The sequence below is a fragment of the Triticum dicoccoides genome, chromosome 3A (genome assembly GCF_002162155.2).
Source record: "Triticum dicoccoides isolate Atlit2015 ecotype Zavitan chromosome 3A, WEW_v2.0, whole genome shotgun sequence".
Classification (NCBI taxonomy): Eukaryota; Viridiplantae; Streptophyta; class Magnoliopsida; order Poales; family Poaceae; genus Triticum; species Triticum dicoccoides.
This window is the reverse complement of record NC_041384.1, coordinates 439,061,695-439,081,436: the sequence shown is the minus strand read 5'-3', so window position 1 is coordinate 439,081,436 and position 19,742 is coordinate 439,061,695. Positions and strand designations below refer to the sequence as shown.

The window sequence follows — 19,742 nt, the reverse complement described above, 5'->3', positions numbered from 1 at the left end:
CAAAGTTAAACTACTGCTATCAATGATCACCAGTAATCTAAGCTCTGGTCTTCGAATCAACGACTTACTAATAAAACTGTCCTTGCACAACCTTTGCAGAGTCAAAGCAACGAAATGTGCTTTGATGAAAGAATGGCGACTACGAAAAGAGGCTATCACGAGCCAATCACTAAGCTAAGCTTATGGGGTTTTCTGCAGTTTAATATGATGGAAAACTTAATTAGACGGCTGCTGTATTCGGCTCCTGCCCAGCGCGTACGTCGCCTTTACCAAATTTCGCTTTATATATACTCGTACGTGCCGTGTTATTTACTGTGCTAGTGCGCGGAGGGGGCTCAAGTTTGTTAATTAACTCCTTTACATCTTTCCGCAGATCCCATGTAGAACAGGCACAAGGCTACGCAACCTTTAGAACCCATTAAATTTGCTTTTAGATTAGTTTATTTAAGTGAACCGATGCCTTAATTTTGTCGAAAGAAACCCCTTTTGGCTTTGATTTCATCGTAACCCGGTTCATTTGTCAATGGGCATGGACCTAGTGGCTCACGACTTGAAACGAACCATGCATGTCTCTACTTGCATTTGCCATCCCGTGGAAGAAACGGATATACGGTTTGACGAAGCCATCAGCATCATGTCAGTGCATTGCAAATTTCCGCACTAGCTAATCTTGCATCATGTTACTCCGTAGGCAGTTAGCGCCTGATTTCGTGGCCCCGAGCACCGGCCGGCGGCTGTCTCCTAATCAAACGTTGGCGCCGCAGCAGTTTGGACCAGAAAGCAGTGACTGGAAACTGCTGTTGGCAAACTGCACACAGCGTTCTGCTTAGAACATCTATAGCAGACCTCTTATATCGCGCATCTTTGTGGTACATTTACAGTTCGTGAAAAACGTGTTTTGCGAGTTGACGTGGGGCTGCGATCGAATAGACCTCAGCCCGCAAAACACATGTTTTTTTTCTTCTGAATTTGACACATATCTCACATATTACACAGAATTGTCAGCTCCTTCACTTGCCATCTCTTGCGGTTCTGATCCTCGAGCTCCTTCACGGCGAGGACCGCCATCACCATCTGCTGCCGATGGCGCTCGAGCATCGACTTTACGTCCGAGTCGTCGGACAAGGACGAATCCTTGAGCAAAAATTCTTCGCAAGGGGTCAAACCCATCTACAAAATCACACCTGAGCTCGTATCAACGGAAATTCATCTACTGCGGTTGATCTAGAAGGGGCAGAAAAGGGGGCTCACCGGCTACGGATGATCCGTGGCGGCGGCGACCCGGGGGCGGCTCGGCTTGGCGGGGCGCCGTGGACACGGCTCTAGTGCGGCCGGGCGGCGTGATCCCGTCAAATAGCCAAAGTCGCAGGCGGCTACGGGAGGGGGGATGGGGAACGCGCGCACTGAAATGTCTCCCCTCCCAACCGCTTTCGCGGGATACAGGGCACCGACGGGGCGGCGGGGGTAGAGGACTGGGTTTTCGCGGGTTGGAGGGGGCAATTTACGCGCCTCTCAAAAAAATTATGAATTGAACGCATTTACGGCGTCTGTTCAGGTCATTTTCTTCGCGCCAAACCGTAAACTCATGATTATTTTGCAGGTCGGTACGATATAAGATGTCTGCTAGAGATTTTTTTTCCACGGTACATAAGACAAGTGAGCGGACACTCGGGTGAGTCTACACATTTTGTCAAGCTTGCCTAAGTAGTTTATCAAAATGAGAGCCACAAGTTGACAAGTTTAAGAGAATCTTGTCACATTTTTTATGTGTATGTCATGTGAGGCTCAAATATGATTTGCCTAAGATATAGCTTGAACCAAACACTCATCTAAATTAATCAAGCTTGCTTAGCTTTAAATGTGATAATTTTTGGCAAAGTTCGCCGCTTGACTTGTCTCGTCTTGTCCCCTTCTTCAGTTTGGGCAGCTAGGCGGAGCCCGGGTGACGGCACGTGTCCAAGGATACCCGTCCATCTTACGCTTTGGTCACATGACGTTGCCCGGCGTACACATTTCGGCGACGTCGCACGCCAAGCCGTGGCCATGCTGGTAATAATGATTCGAGAGACAAGGCCTTACTAAAGTTGGTCTTATGCATAGTACCCACACACTGTATCTGTACTGTATATAGTTATCTGGCTCGAATGAAGACGGATCGAAGCTTTTATTTTTTACTTTTACCAGCACCCGCAACCCTGTGGCGTGCTGAAAACAAAGAACCATCCAAGACACACTGGTGAAAGCCCTGAAGCACCGGCGGCGGAGAAGGTCACGTCCATAGACCATAGTGTTTCACCCACCACCACCACCCCACCATGCCCATGGGATGGGATGCAATGCGCAATGCATACTCACGAGTAATGGGGATTGGGGACCCTCCAATCACGTGATCGACCGAACCACGCGCGAATCTCGACGCTGGACGCAATACCCCATCAGCACTGGACTACTCAACTGCCCCGCCCTGCGCCCGGGACACTGACACCAATCTGCGTCGAGCGAAGGCGAAGCTTTGCGTCGGGCACCTGAGAATCCGTGCGCTGCCCCTGCCTCTGCTTCTACCATGCACAGTAGGCGCTTTGCCACGATCCACGTGACCCTCTGCCGTGCCCGTGCCCGTGCCCGAGCGAGATGGGAGAGGCCGCAGCGCAACCAATTCCACTCCACCCCTGCGACTGCGAGGGCCCCCCCTCTGCTCTGCCCTGGTCTGACCGCGTGGCGCAGGAAAGGCTATCTTCTAGTAGCTCTGCGAAGGGGACGTGCTGCTCTGCGTCTGGGTGGTGGTGGTGCTGACCGTACGTGCATGGTGGTCTCTGCCTGATGGACGCCCCACTGTCTCAGACAGACAGGCAGGCCAGCTAGTGTGTGTCCATGTGGTTGTGGTCACAAGGGAGCTTTTTTGCTTTGCTTTCTTGGGCTCCTCGCCTCAAGGGAAAGGTTGCCACGCATGGGAAAAGTCAAAACTCGGTGATTAGGAACAATCACTGTGGTTGGGGCTTGTGGCTGGGTGACCCCGAGCTATATTGTCACTCGTGGCTGCTCTCGATATTGTAGCAAATGTCTTTAGGCCAACTTCACCGCGCGATCTGAAACGGATGTCTGTTTTGACCGGATTTTGTTCTTTTGAGGCACCGATGGATTCGCCCGTGTCCGCCTTTGTCCGTTGGGTCGTGCGTGCGCCCACCGCGCGGTTGCACCCCAAATCTTGTCCGTGTTGGACGTGTTTAAAAAAACATAAAAACTTAAACAAAATGACTTTAAAAAGTAAATAAACGCAGTTTAAAAAACTTAAAACTTAAGTTAGGGTCCATGGCCACAAAACGGTCCAGTTTCACGTCCAACCTGACATAATTAAACATAAAAAAGAAAATAAAAAACGGCCGCCGCCAGCGCGCTCGTGCCCGTGCCCGTCGATGTCGTCGCTGTCTTCAGTGGCCGTCGGCGTCGTCGTCGTCGCTGACGAGGTTCACGTAGGCCGGCGGCGTCCAAAGGTGGGCCGGCGGTGCGTGGTAGACGGGGGCGGGCTGGACGGCGGGAGGTGCCTGCACGACCTCCTCCCGTTGCGACGCCTCCCGCTCCGGTGACCGCGACGGAATGGCGCACCAGTTGATGCCCACGGCGGCGGCCATCTCCGGAGCAGTGCAGGACCAGCCCCACCCCTGGCCCAGCAGGCCCGGGTGGAACGCGGCCACCGGCTCCTCCTCCATCGCCTCCTCCCTCCTCTCCACCATTTGCAGCTCGGGGAAGGCGACGTCGCCGGCGGCAGAGATGCCATCGTCTCCTCCAAGCCGTCCCATTGGCGCTCGTCGTGGGTGTACATGGAGTCGTCCATGACACGCTGCACGAGTCGGGCCTCCTCCTCCGCTGTCATGCGAGGAAGTGGAGGTGGTGACGGAGACGGCGGAGGCGACGGCGTGGGCGTGAGGCCGCGCACGCGTACGCCCGCGCACCTCTCAACGTGGCCGCCGCGGCCCCGACACCTTGCCGGCGAAGTATGAAGCGCGGCGCGTGTCGTGCTCGTCCCGGAGCCACGTGTCTCAGAGGGAGGAATCCGGGGCGTACGTGTCGTCGTAGTACAGGTCGTCGGGGAGGAGGCGGCGGCGGCGCTCGATCTCGTTGCGGTGCGCGCGGCCGCTCACCGGCACAGGCGGGATCGGGACCCGGTCAGCGTTAAGGTGCCAGCAGTTGGGGAGCTGGACGTCGCTCCACGGGACCGGCGTCCTCGTATCCCAGTACCGCCGGCACACGTCCACCGCGAGGTACTGCCGGTCGCGCTCGCCGACGGGCTTAGGGTTGATGGTGAAGGGGGCTGGCGCGGTGGCTCGACGGGAGGAGCGCGGCGGAGACGCGGGCTCCTCCTTCTTCACGGAGCTGCGGCGGCGCCCCGAGGAGGAGCCGGCCTCACGGTCATGCTTCCCCTTGCGGTTCCAGAAGCCCATGGCGAGGTGGCCGGCCGACGAGCTCGAGGGCAATGGAGGGATGGGGTTCGAGGCTGTTGGGTTTCGAGGAGGCTGAGGGATGGCGTGGGGCAGTGTGGACGACGACCGGTCCATGCTTCCCACTTAAAGAAGGACGGCGACCTTTCGATGTGCGGATGACAGGTGGGGCCGCCCGCTTGTGTGCATTGATGTGGACGGGTGGGAGGTAGGTGGCCGCCTGCCACATGGCCCCGACATGGACGAGGCGCGCATCCGTTTGGTGTCCGTCGCGACCCAAACCCGGCGCAAGTTTGCGCTCGAAATGGGTCGGCCCGGACACAAAACGAACAAGATGGGTCCGGGCCGTCGCGTGCTGGGCCGCCTCGTTTGTCCCTTTTGCCCCAAACGGACGGGGCCGTGCAGAATGGGATCGCGTGGTGGAGATGGCCTTACACAAATGAACGTTGACGCGCGAATTAAGGATACCTTTTCATTCAGCAGACTACAAATCTCCAACGGGCAACCATAGAAAACCTCCCGCATCCGTTCGCGGATAGGGACCAGTTCACGGACACAGATGCGGAGACATTCATCCAACATTGGTTGCACATTTTTACAACAACTCAAATTAATCAGACGAAATCCGTGTAAATATGGTTGGATTTCATGCAAACATGACGGATTTCAATAAATTTACATCAATGGTGCTAGTTTGACTCTGAAGATATAATTAATACCTAATCTAAATCGTCGCCCGTGGATACCTTTGTCTCCCTCATGTCCGGCAGCCTGATCACCAGACTGCCGAAAGGCCTAGAGATATATGCTTCAACACAAAGGGCGGCTCACTTCCCCACTGTTGGAAATATGAGCAATTTACCAAATGATTTTATTAATAGAAATATTAGATAAAGCATGACTAATATAACATGGATAAAAGTAGTCATGCGATCTGGCAGAGAGAAGGTAAATAACATCTTCATATATGAACTGCAACCAAACATGTCTAAAGCAGATAGTAGAACAGGTTGCATAAATGGCGTAGAACCTAATATATGTAGGTCAGACACTAGACCAAAGAAACTGCGAGAGGACCTCTAACAAAAAGAGCAAGAACACGTACGGGACAACAGCAGCAGTAGCACTGGACTTCGGGTCGGTGTCCTCGCCAACCATGTCGTCGAGAAGGTTGTCGACGTCGGGGAAGAAGTCGTCATCGGGGAAGTCGTCGTCGTAGTCCGGTGCGTCCGTGACAAAGAAGTCAGTAGTCGCGCTGAGTGCTCCCCAAAAATTTTATCACCCTTCTCCCGTACAGGACTCAAAAGGTGCGGTTCTGGAGGCCTACTGTCCTGACCTGCGGTGCACACCACAAGCCGGGATGGGGAAGAACGTAGCAGCAGCGTAGTGCTCGGAACCTTGTGGCGAGAGGAAGAGAAGCTTCTGGTGTGTCTCTCTGGAGAGGAGCAACCTCTCTTATATAGGCACAGGAGAAGGACGCGGACAGGCTGTGACCGGAGGTGAAGCAACGAAGGGATATGAAGCGAACAGGCAGCACGCGGAGAGGTGCGCCGTTCGTATTCAGTCTCCGCTACAACAAAACGTTTCAGCTCCCATGTGACCGTTCGTATACCCGCCGTGCGTGGCAAAAATTTAGACATCGGCTCGGCTCACTCCTGCAACCCGCGGCGCGTCGTGACGAGGCGGGCAGCGGAGGAGGAACGCGCGTGGATGTCCCTCTTGTTCTCATGCTCATACATGTGGGGAAAGAGCCTCCCTTATAAAGAGGTCCAACTCCCTCTAAACTAGCAATGTGGAAGTAAATTTTAGTTCCACCTCTTGCCTTACACGAATGGGCTGCGTGGGCCTTTAGGATTTATTAGGAATTTCTAAAACTGCTATTGGGCTAGGCCCAAAATAGACAAAATTCCAGCAATCCCCCACCAGATCCCAGAGGCACAGAAAATTTGCCTTTGGTTCCAAAACACTGTTCTATATACCGGTATTGCAGTGGAGACTGTTAAGTTGAATTTCCATCTAGAACTCTATGCTACACTAGTAAGCAACTTGAACAGTGGACTGGGCCGAAATATGCCCTAGAGGCAATAATAATGTTATTATTTTATTTCCTTATATCATGATAAATGTTTATTATTCATGCTAGAATTGTATTATCCAGGAAACATAATACTTGTGTGAATACATAGACAAACTAAACGTCACTAGTATGCCTCTACTTGACTAACTCGTTAATCAAAGATGGTTATGTTTCCTAACCATAGACATGTGTTGTCATTTGATTTAACGGGATCACATTATTAAGAGAATGATGTGATTGACATGACCCATTCCATTAGCTTAGCACCCGATCGTTTAGTATGTTGCTATTGCTTTCTTCATGACTTATACATGTTCCTATGACTATGAGATTATGCAACTCCCGTTTGCCGGAGGAACACTTTGTGTGCTACCAAACGTCACAACGTAACTGGGTGATTGTAAAGGAGCTCTACAGGTGTCTCCAAAGGTAAATGTTGGGTTGGCATATTTCGAGATTAGGATTTGTCACTCCGATTGTCGGAGAGGTATCTTTGGGCCCTCTCGGTAATGCACATCACATAAGCCTTGCAAGCATTGCAACTAATAAGTTAGTTGCGAGATGATGTATTATGAAACGAGTAAAGAGACTTGCCGGTAACGAGATTGAACTAGGTATTGAGATACCGACGATCGAATCTCGGGCAAGTAACATACCGATGACAAAGGGAACAACATATGTTGTTATGCGGTCTGACCGATAAAGATCTTCGTAGAATATGTGGGAGCCAATATGACCATCCAGGTTCGGCTATTGGTTATTGACCAGAGACATGTCTCGGTCATGTCTACATTGTTCTCAAACCCGTAGGGTCCGCACGCTTAAGGTTTCGATGACAGTTATATTATGAGTTTATGAGTTTTGATGTACCAAAATTAGTTCGGAGTCCTGGATGTGATCACGGACATGACGAGGAGTCTCAAAATGGTCGAGACATAAAGATTTATATATTGGACGGCTATATTCGGACACTGGAAGTGTTCCGGGTGATTTCGGAGAAAACCGGAGTGCCGGAGGGTTACCGGAACCCCCCGGGAGAAGTAATGGGCCTTATGGGCCCTATTGGAGAGAGAGAGGCGGCCAGGGTGGGCCGTGCGCCCCCTCCCCCTCTGGTCCGAATTGGACTAGGAGAGGGGGGGCGGCGCCCCCCTTTCCTTCTCCCTCTCCCCCTTCCTTTCCCCCCTCCTAGTAGGAGTAGGAAAGAGGGGAGTCCTACTCCTACTAGGAGGAGGACTCCTCCTCCTTGGCGCGCCCTAGGGCCGGCCGGCCTCCTCCCCTTGCTCCTTTATATACGGGGGCATGGGGCACCCCTAGACACACAAGTTGATCCACGTGATCGTTTTCTTAGCCGTGTGCGGTGCCCCCTTCCACCATACTCCTCGATAATATTGTAGCGGTGCTTAGGCGAAGCCCTGCGACAGTAGAACATCAAGATCGTCACCACGCCGTCGTGCTGACGGAACTCTTCCCCGACACTTTGCTGGATCGGAGTCCGGGGATCGTCATCGAGCTGAACGTGTGCTAAAACTCGGAGGTGCCGTTGTTTCGGTGCTTGATCGGTCGGGCCGTGAAGACGTATGACTACATCAACCGCATTGTCATAACGCTTCCGCTGTCGGTCTACGAGGGTACGTAGATCACACTCTCCCCTCTCGTTGCTATGCATCACCATGATCTTGCGTGTGCGTAGGAAAATTTTGAAATTACTATGTTCCCCAACATGAACTGCAAGTTTTCTGCGAATCTAGCTTCACATAAAGCCTTGACCGATACTGGGCTACCGTGGGTCTTCCCCGCAGGTGGAGCTTATGCGTCATACTCCGTGACCCTTTCATGAGTTTACTAGAGAGAACGCTAGTCTCATAGATTGCGACGTTTGATAATCAGACTGATATAGGTGTGTTCTTCAAAAGATGTTCTGTAGAACAACATCTCTGCTTAAATGAGCCACTTAAAACACATTAAGATATACATCAACCTACCATGCAGATTAGGAGAGTATTGCATCTTCATGGAGTGGTATTGTTAATAGTAAGGATACTCTCCTCTCAGTTGATCAACAACTTGTCGTCCACATCTAATTCACGGGATCTCCGATCACAAAGAATAGGTTACCACTGTGAACAACTCATATTGTGGGTCTCATACCCATCTCCCTCGATGCATTATATATCACATTACGTGATAAACCCTTAGTAAAAGGATCTGTCAGATTTTTAGACGTTTGGATATAATCCAGTGCAATAACTCCAGAGTTTCTCATTTTCCTGACAGACTTTAACCTTCTCTGAACGTGTCTTGATGACTTCATGTTATCCTTTGAGCCGCTCACTTTCGTGATCACAGTTTGATTGTCGCGGTTCATAAGGATATCCGGTACAGGTTTCTCAACAACCGACAAGTCATTCAAGAGCCGGCGAAGCCAATCTGCTTCGACTGTAGCTGTATCTAATGATGTGAGTTCTCCTTCCATTGTCTGCTTGCAAGACTTCCAAGAAACAGCGCCACCTCCATGAGTGAATACATAACCGCTCGTGGCCTTTATCTCATCAGCATCTGAGATCCAGTTTGAGTCACTATACCCTTCAAGCACCCTTGGGTGCCCGATATAGTGAATTCCATAATTCGCAGTGCCTTTCAAGTAACGCAAAACTCCCTCTAGAGCTTTCCAATGCACATCTCCTGGTTTTGAAATAAACCGACTCAGTTTGCTAAGAGCAAAAGAGATGTCAGGTCTTGTAGCACTGGCTAAGTACATAAGCGAGCCAATAATCTGAGAATACTTCAATTGGTCTCTAGCAATTCTTTGGTTCTTTCGAAGCAACACACTAGCATCATATGGTGTTGGAGAGGTCTTGCAGTCACTATAGCCAAAGCGACTCAAGATCTTTTCCACACAGTGAGATTGAAGCAATGTGATCCCACCATCATCGTCTCTCAACAACTTGATGTTCAGAATGACATCAGCCACTCCTAAATCTTTCATCTCAAAACAGCGAGATAGAAAGTCCTTGACCTCCTTAATAACATTCAGTTTTGTTTTGAAAATCAGTATGTCGTCAACATACAAGCACAGGATAACTCCCTCGCCCCCAGTACACACATTTGTCAGCTTTGTTTACAACAAAGCCTGCAGCTGTTAACATTCTTTCAAACTTCTCATGCCACTGTTTGGGTGCTTGCTTGAGTCCATACAAAGACTTCAGCAACTTGCATACTTTTCTTTCCTGACCATCTAGTACAAACCCATCTAGTTTTTCCATATAAATTTCCTCGTCCAATTCTCCATTTAGGAAAGCAGTCTTAACACCCATTTGATGAATGAGAAGACCATGCGAGGCAGCTAGTGAAAGTAGAACTCGAATAGTGGTTAGTCGAGCCACAGGTGAGTAAGTATCAAAGAAGTCTTCACCTTCCTTTTGGGTATAACCCTTAGCCACGAGCTGAGCCTTGTACTTTTCAATAGTACCATCAGGCCTAAGCTTCTTCTTGAATACTCATTTGCATCCTATAGGTTTGCACCCATAAGTACGATCAGTTATCTCCCAAGTTTCATTCGCCAAGATGGAATCCATCTCGCTACGAACAGCTTCCTTCCAGTAGTCAGCATCTTCAGATGCATAGGTCTCTGAAATAGAATTGGGAGTGTCATCTATGGGATACACAAGAAAATCATCACCAAAGGACTTTGCAGTCCTCTGTCTCTTGCTCCTAGTAGGAAATTCATTGTTCTCCTCCACAGGACTTTCAAAGTTTTCCATCGAAATGGCAGGTTTGACAATTGTAACTGGTTCCTGATTCGATGAACAAGGCATCTCCTGATTAGATGAGGTAGCCATATCCTTCATGGGAAAGATATCTTCAAAGAAAGTCACATCATTCGACTCCATGATCGTACCGACATGCATGTCAGGTACCTCAGATTTTACAACCAAGAATCTATAGCCAATGCTATGAAAAGCATATCCCAGGAAAACACAATCCACAGTCTTTGGTCCAAGCTTCCGCTTCTTCGGAATTGGAATATTGACTTTCGCCAAACAACCTCATGTTCGTAGATAAGAGAGTTCTAACCTTTTCTTCTCCCATTCCTCGAATGGAGTTATTTCTTTGTTCTTTGCGGGAACTCGGTTTAGGACATGACATGCCGCCAATATCGCCCCCCCCCCCACCATGCCTTGGAGAGACCCGATGTGTCTAACATGGTGTTAACCAAATCAGTTAGAGTACGGTTCTTTCTTTCGGCCACCCCATTTGACTGAGGTGAATAGGGAGGCGTCCTCTCATGGATTATACCATGTTCCGCACAAAAAACATCAAATTCATTTAAAAAATACTCTCCACCATGGTCGGACCTAAGCCTCTTGATTTTTCGATCAAGTTGGTTTTCCACTTCAGCTTTATAGATCTTGAAAAAGTTCAAAGCCTCATCCTTAGATGTCAGAAGATACACATGGTAGTATCTAGTGGAGTCATCAATTAACGTCATGAAATATTTCTTTCCACCTTTTGTCAAAACACCATTCATTTCACATAGATCTAAATGTATGAGCTCTAGTGGTGCAAGATTTCTCGTTTCCGCGGTCGTGTGAGACTTACGAGGTTGCTTAGCTTGCACACAAACTTGACACTTAAATCCCTTGACAGCGGTGAAACTAGGGATTAAGTTCAACTTCACTAGTCATGACATGCAACCAAAGTTAACATGACAAAGACGTGAATGCCACACATTTGATTCACTATTGTTGCAAACATGATTAACAACTTTATTGCAAACGTCTGATAAGGATAAACGAAACAGGCCTCCTGACTCATAGCCTTTACCAACAAAGGTTCCATACTTGGATATTACAAATTTATTCGACTCAAAGACAAGCTTATAGCCATCTCTACACAGAAGAGATCCACTAACAAGATTTTTATTGACAGAGGGGACATAATGCATGTTCTTCAGCCGCATGATCTTCCCCGAAGTAAACTTCAGATCGACCGTGCCAACACCACGAACAGAAGCACTTAAACCATTGCCCATCAGCACGGTTGAAGTCCCTGCGGTCTGATAAGACGAAAACATGGAAATATCACCGCATACATGCACATTAGCACCCGTGTCAATCAACCAATCAGGAGAATGACATACTGAAAGAATAGTGGGAAATATACCATACCCAGCATCCTTCATGTCAATGTCTCCAATGACGACATTAGCAATCTTGCCGCCTTTCCCAGGATGACGCTTGTCATAGAGATTAGGGCAACTAGGAGCCCAATGATCAGGATCCCCACACACATGACAAACACCTTTCTTCTTGTCATTCTTCTTCTTGAAGTTCATGTGTTGCACAACCTTGTTCTTCCCATCAAATTTTGCTTTACCATCAAACTTGCCCTTGTTCTTGAACTTGTGGGGCTGGAAGTTCTTCTTCTATACTAGATTGGCACTAGATCCTCCCTCAATACCTCGAGCACGTGTGTCCTTTGCTCTCGCTTTTCTTCGACATCAAGAGTACCAATGAGATCCGAAACAGAAAACTCATGTCTATTATGCTTCAGTAAGGTAGCAAAGTTCCTCCACGAAGGAGGAAGCTTGATGATGATACCTCCGGCAACAAACTTGTCTGCTAGCATACAGTTGAAGTGCTCAAGTTCTCTAGCAAATGATTGTACCTCATGAGCTTGCTCAACCACGGAGCACTCTTCAGTCATCTTGTAATCATAGAATTGCTCCATGATGTACAGCTCAGTGCCGGCATCCGAGAACCCAAACTTAGCCTCGAGTGCGTCCCACATATCTTTTCCATTGTCAATTGACGCATAAGCATCAACTATGTTCTCACCAAGAACACTCAAGAGAGCAGCCTTAAAAAGAGTATCCATTTTCTGAAAAGCTTGTTCCTGTTGGGCATCAAACTCCCCTTCAGGTTTGCCAAGCATGGCGTCATAGCAACTCATGGTTTGAAACCATAAGACTGCTCTCACGCGCCACCTCTTATAGTGGATAGCCTCAAACATAGGAGGTCTCATGGAAGCAGCAAAACCACTTGGGGTAAATTGCCTATAATAAATGTTTTTGGATTGTTGGAAATATGAGCAATTTACCAAATGATTTTATTAATAGAAATATTAGATAAAGCATGACTAATATAACATGGATAAAAGTAGTCATGCGATCTGACAGAGAGAAGGTAAATAACATCTTCATATATGAACTGCAACCAAACATGTCTAAAGCAGATAGTAGAACAGGTTGCATAAATGGCGTAGAACTTAACATATATAGGACAGACAGTAGACCAAAGAACTGCGAGAGTACCTCTAACAGAAAGAGCAAGAACACGTACGGGACAGCAACAGCAGTACTGGACTTGGGGTCGGTGTCCTCATCGAGAAGGTTGTCGACGTCGGGGAAGAAGTCGTCGTCGGGGAAGTCGTCGACGGAGTCCGGGGCATCCGTGACGAAGAAATCAGTAGTCGCGCTGAGTGCTCCCCAAAAATCTTATCACCCTTCTCCCGTACAGGACTCAAAAGGTGCGGTTCTGGAGGCCTACTGTCCTGACCTGCGGTGCACGCCGCAAGCCTGGATGGGGAAGAACGTAGCAGCAGCGCAGTGCTCGGAACCTTGTGGCGAGAAGAAGAGGAGTTTCTGGTGTGTCTCTCTGGAGAGGAGCGACCTCTCTCATATAGGCACAGAAGAAGGACACGAACATGCTGCGACGGGAGGTGAAGCAACGAAGGGAGATGAAGCGAACAGACAGCACGCGAAGAGGTGCGCCGTTCGTATTCAGTCTCCACTACAGCAAAACGTTTCAGCTCCTGTGTGACCGTTCATATACCCGTCGTGCGTGGCAAAAATCTAGACATCGGCTCGGCTCATTCCCGCAACCCGCGTCGCGGCGCGTCGTGATGAGGCGTGGCGTGGCGTGGCGAGGCGGGCGGCGGAGGAGGAGCGCGCGTGGATGTCCCTCTTGCTCTCATGCTCATACATGTGGGGAAAGAGCCTCCCTTATAATGAGGTCCAACTCCCTCTAAACTAGCAATGTGAGACTAAACTTTAGTTCCACCTCTTGTCTTGCAAGAATGGGCTGCGTGGGCCTCTAGGATTTATTAGGAATTTCTGAAACTGCTATTGGGCTAGGCCCAAAATAGACAAAATTCCAGCATCCACCTCTCATCAGAGTGGAACCCCGGCTGATGCTTCATCAGGAGGGAAAGGCGGCGCCTCCGCCTTCATGAAGCCCATGTGGGTTCGACAGAGGTCCTCGAAAAAGAAGAACCGGACAAGACACCAATTGTGTACGCCGGTATCGCCTAGGCGGTGGCCTTTATGGGACCCAAGCGGCGGTGGACTCATGTGTTCTACTTCTCCTTGATGATGGCGGCAGACGCGGAGGTGCCGGCCACTGGCTCATTGCTCTCTCCACACCACCCGGCTTCTCCCTCTGCATGCATGGCGCGGTCGCATGCACGATAGGCGCAGTCAGACACACGGGAGGCGTAGTCGTCTATGACAGCGATGATGCCCGTGCCGCCATGCTCCCCGCCGTGCCGGCGTGGAACAACTCGCTACTCCTCATCGAGTGGGCCTGGAGCGGCGAGTTGTTGAACCACTCCGCCGGGTGAGGTGCGGAAGGTGGAGCAGCGAGCTGCCTCGCTCGTATCTAGCGGGCTCGGTGGGCCACCCAGTCGTCTTATATACCGGAGAACTGCTCTTCGGATGCCATCAGAAGAGTGGTGAAGGAGGAGATTGGGGAGCGGCGAAAGGGTGTGGTTCTTGCCCCACGTCTACCCTCGTTTAAATCGAGGGCAGACGGTAGGAGTTTGGCCTACATTGCAGTTAAAGCCGGCCCGCTCATGAACAGACGTGTGGCCGGAGTAGGTTTCTCGGCTTCCACGCGGGGTTAATGAAGGTGTATGAATGCGGCGAGGATGCGTGTTCAGCCAGGCATGCAGCGGACGGCGCCCTCAGTCGGTGCACCGCTTCAATGGCAGAGGCAGTGCGAGGTCATGTCTGCCCTGAGCCGTCTTTAATGCGGAGCGGCGCGCTCTACAGCGGCATGAATGCGGACAGCTGGCGCCGGAGGGGAGCACGCGCTGGAGGAGGAGGCATTTTTTGCTGTGCTAGAACGGTCAGAAGCGGGCTTGGGAACGGTCCGGACTCCCGCAATCATCAAGGAGAAGTAGAACACAGGAGGGCAAGGCGGCGCCTCCGCCTTCGTGAAGCCCATGTGGGTTCGACGGAGGTCCTTGAAAAAGAAGAACCGGGCAAGACACCGATTGTGTACGCTGGTATCGCCTAGGCGGTGGCCTTTATGGGACCCAAGCGGCGGTGGACTCCTGTGTTCTACTTCTTCTTGATGATGACGACAGACGCAGAGGTGCCGGCCACTGGCTCGTCGCTCTCTCCGCACCACCCGGCTTCTGCCTCTGCCTGCATGGCGCGGTCGCATGCACGATAGGCGCGGTCAGATGCGCGGGAGGCGCAGTCGTCTATGACAGCGATGATGCCCGTGCCGGCGTGGAACAACTCGCTACTCCTCATCAAGTGGGCCTGGAGCAGCGAGTTGTTGAACCACATGGTGGCTTGGGCGGCAACTTGCTCCGTCGGGTGAGGTGCGGAAGGTGGAGCTGCGAGCTACCTCGCTCGTATCTAGCGGGCTCGGTGGACCACCCAGCCGGCTTATATACCGGAGAACTGCTCTTCGGATGCCATCAAAAGAGTGGTGAAGAGGAGATTGGGGGAGCGGCGAAGGGGTGTGGTTCTTGCCCCACGTCTGCCCTCGTTTAAATCGAGGGCAGACGGTAGGAGTTTGGCCTACATTGCAGTGAAAGCCGGCCCGCTCATGAATGGATGTGTGGCCGGAGTAGGTTTCTCGGCTTTCACGCGGGGTTAATGAAGGTGTATGAATGTGGCGAGGATGCATGTTCAGCCGGGCATGCAGCGGACGGCGCCCTTAGTCGGTGCACCGCTTCAATGGCAGAGGCAGTGCGAGGTCACATCTGCCCTGAGCCGTCTTTAATGCGGAGTGGCACGCTCTATAGCGGCATGAATGCGGACAGCTGGCGCCGGAGGGGAGCACGCGCTGGAGGAGGAGGCATTTTTTGCTGGGCTAGGACGGTCAGAAGCGGGCTTGGGAACGGTCCGTACTCCTGCACCCCTTCCCCCACTTTTGTCTCTGGTTTGCAGGAGAAATCGTATCCGAACAACCTCGCAGATCGACACAGATCGATATTGAATGACTTTCACGGTCCGAACAGCACGGTCCGAACGGTTACGGAAGGTTTACAGATAGGCATTGGAAATGCCCTTAGTCTTTCTTTGGTTCATGGGACGACATATCATAAGAATTGAAAAAGCTACAGGAAGCGTGATGTATCTCAAATCTTATTTATGAATAGGTGTAAAAAATGAGAAGTCATTTGGTTAACAAGATATAATTTTTTCACTGAATCTCACTTGATGTTTCTTTTTCTTTGAAATACGATGGATATAAATCAATCCCGTATAGGAATATAATTCTATTCCTACAAAGCAAGCACACTAAAGGAAAATTTTCTACAAAAACCTTATTCAGAATTTCTTTTTTTCGAGAAAATGCAAAAGAGTTGCGTTTCATTGCATTGAACAGGAAGACATCAGGAGTACAACCTCCAGAAAGAAGGGACACACACACGCGCGCACGACACACACACACACACACGATCGTCCTCACCAAGTGACTACAGCTAGGTGAGGAGGTGCCCTCAACTACAGACACGCAACGACATTAGGCCTCGCCCAGCCTTGCCTCCAGCCAAAATGGCGAAGCACCGAGACTCGGAGCAACAGGGCAGCATCACTGCCATTGCCAGGCACTTCCAGGGACGAATGCAGCTTCAGGACCGCCCAAGCCGACGTACCTCGCACCCATGTGCCTAGAGAGTCAGCGGGTGAAAAGCAGGGCTTGATTGGAACTGGTGTAGCATTCATTGGGGAGCGCCGGCGCAGGCAAACGTTGCGACCTGCTCCTTGTGTAGCAGTCTACGCCAGAGCGATGCATCGCCAACCACTATCTGCAGCATCAAGTACTCCACTTGCAGCCAAAGCAGCGCCATCAAGAGGGGAACGGCGTTGAGACGCCACCGCTGCCCGGTCCGGGAGGCCGGACCTAGGATTTCTCCCGATGCTCGAGGAGGAGGTATGGTCAGGGTCATGCCAACGCCTCCAAGGAGGTGACGGCACCCTCGGGCGTCGCCGTTGACAGCGCAGGCCATCGCCGCGCGGGGATTTCGCCCCGACCCAAGGACGAAGACCTCAGATGCAATGGCAGACCGGACATGGCGAGGAATCGTCGGGGAAGACCAACACACATGGGGGAAGCCTAGAAACGTTGTCGTCGCAGGAGTGAGCACCGACCAGCGCAGCTCCAGCAGGCCGGCCACCATCGAGAGCGCGTCCAGCAGGCGGCAGCAGCCACCTGCACCGCGCCGCCGCCGCGCTGGCCCGCAGCCTCCGCCACCAGGATCCGTCGGGGCACAGCGGAGAAGCAACCGTCAAGGTCGCCGCGCGCGTGCTTACTAACCCAGCGGCAACCGCCGGCGGCGGCCGGGAGGGGTGGGAGGAGGGAGAGGGGTGGGTGGGGGCAGAGTGATTGTCGCCGGCCTGGGCGGGCTCGTGCGGCCCAGATCTGGGCGCCCTCAACTCTGCCGCACGCATCAGCGGCCGGCGGCCGCCATGGCAGCGCCACCGCGCACGCAGTCCACGCCATCTCGACCTCCCCGTGAGCAGACGGCCGCCCACCGTGCGCTCCCGCCGCTCCAGCGCGCGAGCACACGAACGAGGGCCCCGCCGCCGCCGTCCACTGGTGAGGGCTTTGCCCGCCGGCATCCTCCGGCGACAGCAAGGGGAGGGAGGGGAAGGAGGGGAGCCTAGGCGGCGGCTAGGGTTTCGCCTCCCGAGTCACCCTTAGGAGCGACGCGGGGCTCTCAAATCAGTACGTATCTAGAATTTCTACAAAATTCATGTAAATCAAAGCAGGACTTCGCTTCCTCCACCGCTTTCAATAATAAAGAGCAACTATAACCCTATTGATTTATATTCGCAAAAAAACACTATTGATTTAAAAATAATTGTTCACATACAACATCCGTAGCCGCCGAATAATTATATACAGTATTAATCGTTTTGTACTAGCATGCATCTTGATGATCTATCAGGCAGTTCTTAGTACTACTTAGGAAATTTTATTTCTCAGCCGGAAAAAAATATGAAAACTGATATGAGAAACACACGTGAACTTGAAACATTAAGTAAATTAGATACTAGCCTGCAAAAATCCACAACTACCAGAAACAAACCAAATCAATATATCTACTGCTTAAGGGCTATAAATTTCATTGACAATTTGGTTAATTCGAGGTATTTTTCAATTGATCTACATGACTTCCAAACCATAATCATAGTACAAACAATACTAGTATAAAAGAAAAAAAATAGGGAAAGTCCTATTTTGGTCGCGAGCTCAAATGCTCGGTCATGAACCGGAAAATCCGGGGTTTTTTGGGTGGATTTTTTGAAAAAAAGTTTTTTTTTGTGACAAACTTTGATAGATGTTTGAGTGCACTCAAAGTTTAATCATGGAATGACATTGCTGGAAACTTGTTTTTTAAAGACTTCCACAAATGCCATTCCATACCCACATGTTAATATAATATCTCAACTCTTATAAAAAAATTAAGTTAGTGATGATGGTGTGCCTGCCATCTTGCAATATAGATTGTCCGATCTATATCTGACGGATATAAAGTAAACTATGACAATTTTACAAAAAGATACCCGCACCTCTCTCCACATTTGCATATAAGGCCTTCCCTTGTTCATCCGTATCTCCCACAACCTCATTGTTGAGCAATTAAAAAAGGAAGCCTCTGGAACAATCTGGCATGATGGCCTCTGCCGGTATCGTCCATCCCCATGCCTCCGCTCAGTCCGACCACCAATCACCACCACGACCCACTCCTCCTCACCTTATCTCTCCTCTTTCTCGAGATATCATTAGTTTTTACACATGGGATTACTCCCGCATGGGTCAATCACAACAGATGTTTTATAAAAGAAATGCATCTTGATGTTCCGTGCAATGCACGGGCATCTTGCTAGTTCTTTCTAAAACTTGCGAGTCGATACACTTTCGCTAGTCAAAATTTTGGTGTGCCAAAATTTGCAACAAATTAGCAGGTCAGTTGCTAGATAACCAATTCATTCGGAAGTCAAAATTTGACATCAAACGGAGAATGCCCTTTAGAAAATTGTTTGTCAAGTGAATGTAGTTTTGCGGAAGTCAAATCCCATATGAATACGACGAGTCCCCATTCTTCCGGGTGAAGAATAACTGTAAAGATCAATCAAATTATTTTGTATAACTTTTTGACAAAAAAATTGTTTGTCTTCTGATTGTGAGCAATGTTTCACATATTTTTTTACCTTGGCCCGAACAATAAAAAGGAAAGCTTTTGAGAGCATTGATATATTTTTTTGCTAATTAGATATGTCATTTCTTCACGAGATTTTGTACACAAGATATGAACATGTTTATCGTAAAAAAGAAAGTATTACTTTTTTTTTCAAATTTAATGTCCATCTAAGATCATGCGAAGTCGAGCTCCATTTTTATTATCCGACAAAATAGGGAGTGTTGAAATAGAAATATATCTATCTTTGTTTGACGTCTTCTTCGCCATTTTTTCCAATAACTAGTGGATGTTTTTTCAATGCAATTTTTTGCCAATATAAACTCCTGCGTTCGTTTTTCTTAAGCACACACCGTAGAACAATAGTTATATGGTAATTTTTATTAATAAAAAGTATGTTATATTGAGGAAGAAAGAAAGGATGAAGCTAAAAAGAAGATCATACAAAAGGAAGAAATAGCTTATCCAACTCCAGTTTTTGGGAACAAGATCATCATGCAGTTAGAAGGTAGTATGAGCCAGCCAAGACTTGAATTCTGCAGAAAATTTGCTCTTGATCTTTATTGCTAGAAGCTTAAGTTCCTTTTTGAGAGTGAATCTCCCAAAGTTTACTGCCCATTGGCGCTGCCTATAATCACATCAAAGAACTACCAATTTCGAAAAATTATGAAACACTACATGCCAAACACTTGAATATTTTTTTGAATATTTTGAAGGCTCCCTTCCCTATATACTCCTGATACTTCCGCGGCGTCTACTTCACGCTTCCCTAAACCCACTGG

The 19,742-nt window shown here is 49.7% G+C and overlaps 1 pseudogene; it reads right to left on the bottom strand.

Moving 5' to 3' along the window:
* Positions 1-16,700: 16,700 nt before the first annotated feature.
* Positions 16,701-17,377, bottom strand: LOC119272384 (annotated as a pseudogene).
* Between the last annotated feature and the right edge of the window lie 2,365 nt (positions 17,378-19,742).